Raw genomic sequence first — 9787 nt, 5'->3', positions numbered from 1 at the left:
AGGGTATGATGATGCGTATAACGGAGCGGGTTTCAGGCCTGAGACGAAGAAACGTGGGTAAGAATGCTTTGTTTACTTCTTCCGTGTGCAGAAGTGGAAATTGTGGCTATTATCTACGTACCGAACCTGCACTGTCTTCTCAACACTTTCATCTCACAAAAAGCTCTACTCTTGTCCCGAGTGCCAGGACACAGGGCATCTTCAATCGTCTGCGCAGGGCGAACACAGTGAAGCCCGTCGTCCGGGTCGGAACTGACGACCTGACCAAGGTACGCTTGCGTGCATGAGTAACATTGTATTGCGAAAGCAATACTACTTGCACTTTCAGCCTTTTTTGCCTTGGCGCGGCGGTTCCACCATTGACCGTAGTTGACCTCTGTGTGACGTCATGTTTGACATCACGCTGAGAGAAGGGCGACCGACTCGCGCCGTCGCAAGCCGCGGCGGTGCCGCCACCAGCGCCTAACTCCTGCGCTCTCCGCTAGGAGCGCGATTGTGGCGTTACGCTGAAGAGATTAGGCTCGACTCACGTGGCTAGAAAGCAGTAGCTGTGCCAACCACCAGCGGCTTAACAGTGCTTCGCGTCGATGCCGCCTGCCACTAGGGAAGCTCGTCGTAATGCGCGTAAAAGAGAGCGGCGAGCTACAGAGACAGATGAAGAGCGTGAAACAAGACTCGCTAAGCGACGTGCCCAGTATGCGGTTCGGCGAGAACGTGCGAACTCTTCAGTGGATGATGGGACTGATTCGCTCAGTGTTATCGACAGTGAAGGTGGAGCCAGCTGTAGTCTTAGCAGTGACGAACGTTGGAACTTGACTAAACGGCTGCGACGAGCCCATGAAACCCAGGAAGAACGACAGGAGCGGCTTCAGAAGGAACGTCCATCGCGGATTAAGGATAACGAACGCAAAAGGAAAACACGTGCTGAAGAAACATAAGAAGAGCGAGAACAGCGTCTAAAGAAGCAGCGCGAAAGTTCCCTCATCAGGGCTGGCCTGATTCAAACCGATGGAGACATTAGCGAAGAGCGTTGTGCTGACTACTGCGGGATTCGGGCTTGCAGCGGCTGCCCTTTGCGCGGCCGCCTCCCGCTTCCCAGTTGTTCTCTATGCCCACGTAGAAACCACACTACAAAAGAAGAGTCGACGAGTATGAAGCGGCCACGCGCGAATTTCGCACACGTTTCACTAACAACCCATTCGGTTATGCGTGTTCAGCCTGTGACCGGCTATGGCACAAGGTAAAACTTACACCGGTGAGTGCCTTGATGTTTCCAACTTTGCTGAAAGTGTATCCGGACAGGGACGAACAGAGCTTAAACACTGCAGTAGTGTTGCTATAGTTCTCGATCTGTACGTTGTACCACCCTGACACCCTGCACAACTGTGAAGTTGGGGAGTTTCGCGCGTGTCGCACGCAGTTTTCGCACAATGCTTGCAACAATGTGTATCTTGTGTGACTAGTGTGTACCTTGGATTTACAAGGACACTTACCATTAATGTCAAGCATGCCGTTGTAGCCAGTGCAGGAACAGCAGTTCTACAGTGTGCATTAACATCACAAGCAACCAAATATATCCTCACAGGCGCAGCGATTATAGTTTCACTACTAGTTGTACATAGAAAAGCCAAGTGATCACCACAGCAGCACAAGGTATACAACAAGTTTCGCACAAGCACCACAACAGCACGACTATCACGTGAGCGAGGGCGTAGCCATGGGTATTGCTTTCGCAATTTCCCGGCTTAACCAAGTTGAGCCACAGCCAATTTTGCACGCATTTTCATATCTGCGTTTATTTACTTACGGGCGCGGACTATGGACGATGCTGAAAGACTTGTCGCCACCGTGCCAGTGATTGTGGATTGGCTCCGTGGGCGTTGTGCAGTAGTTACTTTCACTGCCACCTGTCGCCCGCGCAGCCAGAAACAGCGTGCACTGGCGCGCATTGAATACAGTGAACGCGTGGATTACGGCGTGAAATGAAGGTAGGCTCGTGACATTATTTTATTCCGCGAACGTTATTGTTGGCTGGGTCTCTTTGCTGCGTAGAAAACGTCGTGGCTGCACAAATTCATCGCCTCTTTGTCCGCAGCAAGAGGCGAGTGAAGAATGCTTCTATATGAGAGGTAGTAGTAGTAGTTGTAGACTTTATTGGGGCGCAATACTAGGCACCTAATACATATATTGCCTGATGGACGAGCAGGCGCAGTTCTTCACACTCAGGGACAAACCAGTTCACCCAGGTCCAGATATTATGAGAGGGGGTAAGATAGAAACTCGATTGCAATGCAACCGGCATGAAAATTGGCAGTGGGAAAGGTTTGCATAAGGTGAATGGCAGTTGAGGAATGATGGATCACGACATTTTTACAGATATAGCCGTGCAGGGATTATGAGTGTATTCAGCTGTATCTGCCGAAGGACATGAACCTCCCGAACTGAGAGATTAGGATGAGGGTCGGGGTAGAGCTTGCGGACTACGTGAGCAGCATTGTAATATTCGCTGATGGTGGCGCGAAGAGACAGTCGACCCGCCCTCTAATGATCTTGGCCAGGGGATGAAAGGAGCCCGGTTACGAGTTTCATGGTTTAGCTGGTTCGCCAGTTCATTGCCATCAATCCCCGATTGTCCTGGGATGCATGGAAAGAAAACGGGGCAGGGCTACAGCGCAACAAGTACGGCCTCGGGCTCCGTGGACAGGTGATATGTGAGACTTTTAGATTGAATGGCACGGATAGCAGCCAGGGAGTCAGTGTATATATGATACTGAGGCACAGGTGGGAGAGAATTGAAACTTTGAATGGCATGAATGATAGAGATCGTCTCAAGCCAGAAAATATCCGGAGGGTGGAGAAAGTGGCCGCTAGTGTGACTGACAGGGGTAGATAGACGAGGATGAAAGAGGACCTGGCTTCCGGATCCGCAAGGAGCCACATAATGGCATCCGTGTAAGCGACTCCATAGGTATTGAAGACCGCGGACTATGATGAGAGTTAGCACCATGCCGGCGGCCAGCATGCAGAAGCGGCGACATATTGGCTGGAAGAGGAAGTATACGGAGGTTAGTGGCCTCCGGAGGGGAAGGAGTTGGCAGAGGACTGAATGGGGGAAATGGTAGCCTGGTTGAGAAGCCACCGTCGATGAACTTGTTGTTGTTGTGTTGGGTTTAGTGGCGCATAAGCAACTAAGGCTATCATGCGCCAACTTCAAGGTTAAGAGTGTTGAATTTATGTAATTTAAACTTACATTCTGTTTAGAAAATTTGCTTCTATTAAAAACCTGAAAACACAGGGCAAATCAACGAGTGCATTTTCACCTAAAAGCAACGCTGGATGAAGAGGAATGTGTTGTTTGTAAAACTGCGTAAAATGTTTTTTTTTCTTAGTTGTTCAAGTTGTCGGCATGAGATTAAAATGTGGGTGACTGTTAGCTCGTGTCCGTATGAATCACACAGGGGCTTATCCCGTTTTGTTAAAACCCGTCCATGAACTGTGCCGGAGAGGCGAGCTATCTGTCGGTCGCGGTAAAGGGAAAGGAGACTGCGGAGAGGATGAAAAAGCTCTGTGGCATAAAGCTTATAGCTGGAAGTGGTTATGGGAAGACAAAGAGCAGCTTTATAAAGGCCGTGAAGAGCTGTTGCAAGTGTGTCTAGCTGGCTCTGGGTGGTGAGGAGGAGGAGGAGAAAACATTTATTTACGATGATTTGATTTGGGAAGGGAGGTGCGTTTGGTTGTGGAGCTGGGTGGCAGACCCTATTCCGGGACGCCATTGGCCGCCGCCGCTGCCCGAGCTCTCTTGATCAGGACAAGCTGGGCCTCCAGGTTCGAGCTCGACAGGGCCGCCTCCAAGGCCTCTCTAGTTGGCTGTTTTATAGCTTTTATTTTTGTATTTTGCTGGCAGGCCCACACCATGTTGTATAGGTAAGCATACTGCTCGCAGAATTTGCACCTAACCGTGGATGTCGGGTCCATGTGCTTTAGTATGACGGGATTTAGAAAACACCCGGTTTGGAGCCGTCTAAGATGGCACTCCTCAGATCTGTCGAGACATTTCGCGTGTCCCGAGAGTGCCCTCCTGCAGAGGCGTAAATAATTTGTAATGTCCGCATAAGGTATGGGATTGGTATGGTTGCCTCGGTAGAACCGGAGGATTGAGCGGAACCCTGGGGGAGGAACGCTCGGGCAGCCGCGTGAGCGTTCTCGCTCCCCTCCACCCCATGGTGACCAGGCACCCATATAACCTGTTTTTTACTAGTAGTGGTTTCTTTTTTTGTATGTGCCAATAATATTCTGCGGGCGAGTGGCGCTATCCTACCCGTACGTAATTTCGGCAGGCCTGTTGCGAGTCCGACATTATAGCGTCATGACGATATTTCCACGAAGACCGGCTCGATTCATGTGGCAATTTCTCAAGGGTCGACACGCCTACATTCGAATTCAAGACACGGAATATGGACCCTGTAACATCGGATCCCGGGGTACACCACAAAGCCTAGTGTTGTCTCCTCTCCTCTTCATCATCATCATCATCATCATCAGCCTGATTATACCCACTACAGGGCGAAGGACTTTCCCATATTTCTCCACTTAACCCGGTCCTGTGCTAGCTGCATCCACTTGACCCCTGCGAACTTCTTAATCTCATCCGCCCACCTAACTTTCTGCCGCCCCCTGCTACGCTTTCCTTCCCTTGGAATCCAATTTGTTACTCTCAGTGACCATCGGTTATCCTCTCTTCGCACTACATGTCCTGCCCATGTCCATTTCTTCTTCTTAATTTCCACTAGAATGTCGGTAACTTGAGTTATTTCTCTGACCCACTCTGCACGCTTTCTATCTCTTAATGTTACCCCTACCATTTTTCGTTCCATAGCCCTCTGGGTTGTCCTCAACTTAAGTAGAACTCTCTTGGTTAGCCTCCACGTTTCAGCCCCATAAGTGAGTACAGGCAAGATGCAACTGTTGTATACAACAGTTCAACCTCTTCAACCTTGCGATGAAAAACCTTCCCGCAAAATTAGGCTCTATGCCTGGAATCCGATATGCCATATATGCGGATGATATCTCTATCTGGGCGACCGAAGGTAATCTTGGACACATGGAAGCATGCCTACAACAGGCAGCGGAGGTGGTGGACGCTTACGCTGCGTACTGTGGTCTGCAATGTTCCCCCACCAAATCAGAATTTGTCCACATCCGTCCATCCCCTCGGGACGACACATCAATTCACCTTACACTTCCTTCAGTTACGATTAGAGAGGCCAAGGAGATCCGCATTCTTGGTCTCTTTATTCACCAACAACGCAGACCACACACAAGACTAACAAACCATCGCATGTATGGCGACCAGGTGGGCCGTATGGTCCGCCGGGTCTCCAATAAGCGTGGGGGGTTACGAAGTAAAGATGTCTTGCAGCTGGCACATGCATTCGTTACGACTAGAATTCTCTACTCAACCCCCTACCTTCCCATGCGCAAACATTACGAAGACCAATTCGAGGTCATACATCGCAAAGTTATCAAACGGGCTCTTGACCTCCCCATTGCCACATCCAACCAGCGTTTGTTGGACCTTGGAATGGTCAACACCTATCGGAAACTCCGAGAGGCTCATCTTTTCAGCCAATATACTCGCCTATCACAAACGCCATCCGGTCGCCGCATTCTTGACCGACTACACATCCAATGCACCCCCACCTTTGAGAAACGGGAACGAGCGCCAGAACCCTGGAGACGCACCCTCAGGTTCAGACCCATTCCCCGCAACATGTCACACTCTGATCATAATGGCCGTCGCCAGGCGCGTGCGGAAGCACACTGCAGCAACATTATGGTAGACAACAGCATGTATACTACGTGGACATTGCCGGTCCCTACTGTGAGAGGTGGTTCACCGCGGCAGTGGTCCACAACACCAACACAGTGGCAGGACCCATGACCTACAGTCCCAGCGGACCTCGGTCGACAGGGCGCGAGCGGCGTTAGACACCATTGGAGCCCCGGAATAGGAACTCCACTTAGATTTGTGAGGGCCAGGGCCAATAGGGCCTCGGTCCAAACACCTTCTTGTACAAATAAATGTTTGTCACCCCCACCAGACCGGCTCACCCAGTCGAAAAAACTACAGAACTGTGTCAAAAATACGACAAAATATCCTGTAGTTCTGTCGTAACCATCAAATGTTTCTGTAGTTCTGTGGTACTTTTCTGTAGTTTTGTAGTTTTTCTGTAGTATATTTCTGTTGTCTGCAGTTCTGTAGCACTTTACTGTTGTAACTACAGAAATTTCTGATGTTACTGCAGAATGTTCTATTGCCACAACACGTTTCCCGTCAAAAACCGCAAAGAAACTCTGTCGTAACATAAAACAATTTTCTGTAGTTATTTCCCGACTGGGGTGCACAGCCGCTGTGCATAGGAGTGCAAGAGGAACGGATGCGGTACTTCAAGTACTATGCAAGATAATGAACAAATAATTGTTTTGAAAAGTCAATAACAAAAAATCTTTAAAAATCCCCTAGGTATTTTATGAATGCATGTAAGTATGAATGTGTGTAGGTATCTATGAAATGTGCATGTATGAGCGTGCTTATATGAGTGTGCATTTATGAGTGTGTGTGCGTGCGTGTGTGCGTTACATGACGACACTCGTCTCTCGTTAGCAGACGTAGTCTTTCTTGAAATGAAAAGAAGCACCTAAGGTGCACTCAAATTGCGTGTCGAGGGAGGGAACGCGACGAACGGGCCGTAACTTTATCCCTCTCGGGATAAAGTTTTATCCCGAGAGGAATAAAACACCGGTGCCTGGGAGGGGAAAGCCTCTCTTGCCTCGCCTGCGCCCGGAGACCCTGGACGGATAATCTTGACCTTCCCTACCGGCAGACGACTACAACGAACCGGTGAGCCACCCTAAATTTTTACCGAGCGTGCCCAGTTCGTTGCCTATTTCGCCCAGACCTGCCGTGGCTGCGACTTTGCGCCGACGGTTGGGGACCCATGTCGCCTACGAATAATGCCTGCGTGCAGTTGGTACGGAAGTTCGCCTACCCCGCCGGCTGTGCGTAGTTGTGACCCCATATCTGGCGCCTGAATGTGGGACGAAGTAGGCAATTGAGCAGGTAATTTTGTTCGAACGGGCGGCTATCGACGCTTCAACAAAGTATGGTATCAGGTAGGCCTGACTTGCAGGCTTTGATTATGCCATCACAGCTATTGGCACATGGTCAGAGCTCTTTTCTTGACGCGCCGTTGAAGTCTTTATTAGGGTTTGAGGATGTAGAGCTAGGGCATTCCACGCAGAATAGGCGAGTGATATTTGCTGACGCGTCGAAAGAGGATAGGCCTGGCACGGAGGGTTCCACATCGGGCACCTCGGCACTTCGCGGCTCGGACAATGAGGCACTCCAGCCAAATTGTTCGAGGCCGGCAGCGACTGCGTCCAATTCCGCGGGCGTTAGTCTATCGCCAACTGAGGTGCTCTTGCAAACGGCGATAAAAATAATGCAGAGCTTAGCAGGTGCCTTGCAGAACAATTTTGCAAGCCCTAGCGTAGGGACCACTTGTTAATGTAGACATGCCTACGTATACGGGTACCACGACAGAATGGGAGTGAATGAGTACCTCGGCCGTCTGCTGCGTTATCAGCACGTATAGAGAATGGCAGAGACCGATATGATCACGACAGTCGTGAGGGTTGAGCCACTACACAGCACGCGCTGTGTAAGTTTTTTATTTACATTTGTGTTGACCTTTTCGGCTCAGATGAATCAGAAGCAGGTAACGCCAGGCCGCAACCGGTCGCCTGCGACCAGCGATCCCGGCGACCATCGCCTTACTGCCGGACATCGGCGCGACGCCGTCTCAGCCTTGTGGGAGCACCTGCTCCGCCAGAAACGCCGCCACCGCCTACAGGAGAGGCCGAGCCATCGTCTCCCTGGGACACCACCACCTGGACGTTCCATGAAGGGACCGACGCACATGTGGGGTACGTCTCATGGAAACCCTGGAAACGCCAGGAACGGGCCATGAACAATACGCCCCCGGCGAGGCTCTTTAACATCTTCCGGGGGCGAATCCCTTCCCTTGCCCCCGAGTGCTAAGCTGTGACCCTGCGGGGTACCGCTCATACACAATGCCCACGAGGCAGGGGAGCTTCACTCCGGAAGAATGCTGAAATCATCAGCTCCGGGCGGAGACATCCCTGCAGCGGCGGGGCCCAGCGCAGCGGCAATAGAAATGTCGAAGAGAGCAGGGCGGGAGGCAGAGTTTGCGGAGCGCCTACTACACGTCGCCACCCGCAATTCCGCGGACCCAAGCCAACCGCCCTCAGCCGCGGCGGCGCCACCAACCCAGGCAACGGCTACCACAGACGACGCTGCCCCTGCTCCGATGTCCAGGGCCGAAGGGTTGAGAGAGCGGCCACCGGAAGCAGAGTCCACACCCAAAGGAGAGCCGACCAGCGGAGGCCTTGAGATGGACCTGGACCTTTGGGCCGCCGATTTCAAATAGTCTGCCTACTTCTGAGTCCGGGAACCTCCTTAAGGAGCGGGGATGTGAGGATACACTTTTATCTTATATCCCCCATTCTTCGTAACCAGCGACGAGCGCGGCAAAGTCACTAGATGATGGGCGCTCGCCAGGAGAGGATGGAGGAGAAGGCACTAAGCGCATCCCTCGCTCCCCATACAATGCTGTGACCACAGCATCGCGCTGGTAACCTAGAGCAGGGAACATTCCCATTGCAAGGAGTAATGGATTTATTCTCCGGTTTGGTCCCGAGAAGCAACCGATTACTTCTCGGTATGCAATCTCTTGCCTCGCCTGCACTCGGAGACCCTGGACGAATAACCTTGACCTTCCCTACTGGCCGTCGACTACAACGACCCGGTAAGCCACCCGAACTCTTATGTTATCGGATAGAACATTCTTTCGCAGTGTGTGTCGTTGCCTTGCATTAGTGTTAATAAATCGTTACCTAGCGTGCCCAGCGTTCCCAGTGATGACTTGTACTCCTCTCCAGTCCCGTTTCCTTCAGGCTCCGTGGCGAGCAAGCATGAGAATATCGGTGGTTGTGCTGACTGTGCTTGCGGCAGTGGCGGCGCACAATCAGTTTCATTGACAGCAGACTCACACACAGAATGCTTGCCGACATCACACCTTGAAGAACACTCAGATGAATTGGAGCACTCATTGCTGCATAGCCCACGCAGCCAGGTTCGAGAGTCGGACCACAGCGACCCAAGTGACAGCGAGTCGGGTGGCAGTCACTCAAGTGACAGTGGGCCAAGTCGAGTGACGCCATTTTATGTTCAATCCCAAGACAGCGCAGCGGCCAGCAGTGTCGAGTGGATTTAGCGCGATCACGTTATGCCTCATATGCTTTTAGAATATCAACTGTCCGTAGGACAAAAATTAGCTATCATAGTTAATAGGCACAATCTCACACACGCATGCATCAATGACATCTTGGAATTTTGCCAACAAGGGATCAAAGGCCTTTCCAAAGTTGCCAGAACCATTTTGGGGACCGAGAGGAAAGCTCAGTTGGAGCACAATGGTTCATTTGTGCATTTCGGACCTGCCGAGGAAATCAAGCAGGCAATTGAGCATGTGCCTGTTCCGCAAAGTGTCAAGCGTGATGCAAATATTGACAGACTACCTTTGCATAGGAGCAGTCAAAATAGCATGTGGCCTATTCTGTACCGGGTCTCTAACATTACGGCATCCCCGCCTTTTATGGTTAGCGCATACTATGTTGCAGGTAAGCCACGCTGCCTTGAAGCCTT

The 9787-nt window shown here is 51.2% G+C and overlaps 1 pseudogene; it reads left to right on the top strand.

Annotated features, from left to right (window-relative positions):
- The first annotated feature begins 587 nt into the window (after positions 1 to 587).
- LOC146187075 (uncharacterized) lies at positions 588 to 8510 on the top strand (annotated as a pseudogene).
- The last annotated feature ends 1277 nt before the right edge of the window (positions 8511 to 9787 follow it).

This window comes from Amblyomma maculatum, chromosome 6 (genome assembly GCF_055883805.1).
Source record: "Amblyomma maculatum isolate TAMU_Amacu chromosome 6, ASM5588380v1, whole genome shotgun sequence".
NCBI lineage: Eukaryota > Metazoa > Arthropoda > Arachnida > Ixodida > Ixodidae > Amblyomma > Amblyomma maculatum.
Note: the sequence above shows the minus strand (reverse complement) of the source record. Positions and strands in the feature narration are given on the sequence as shown.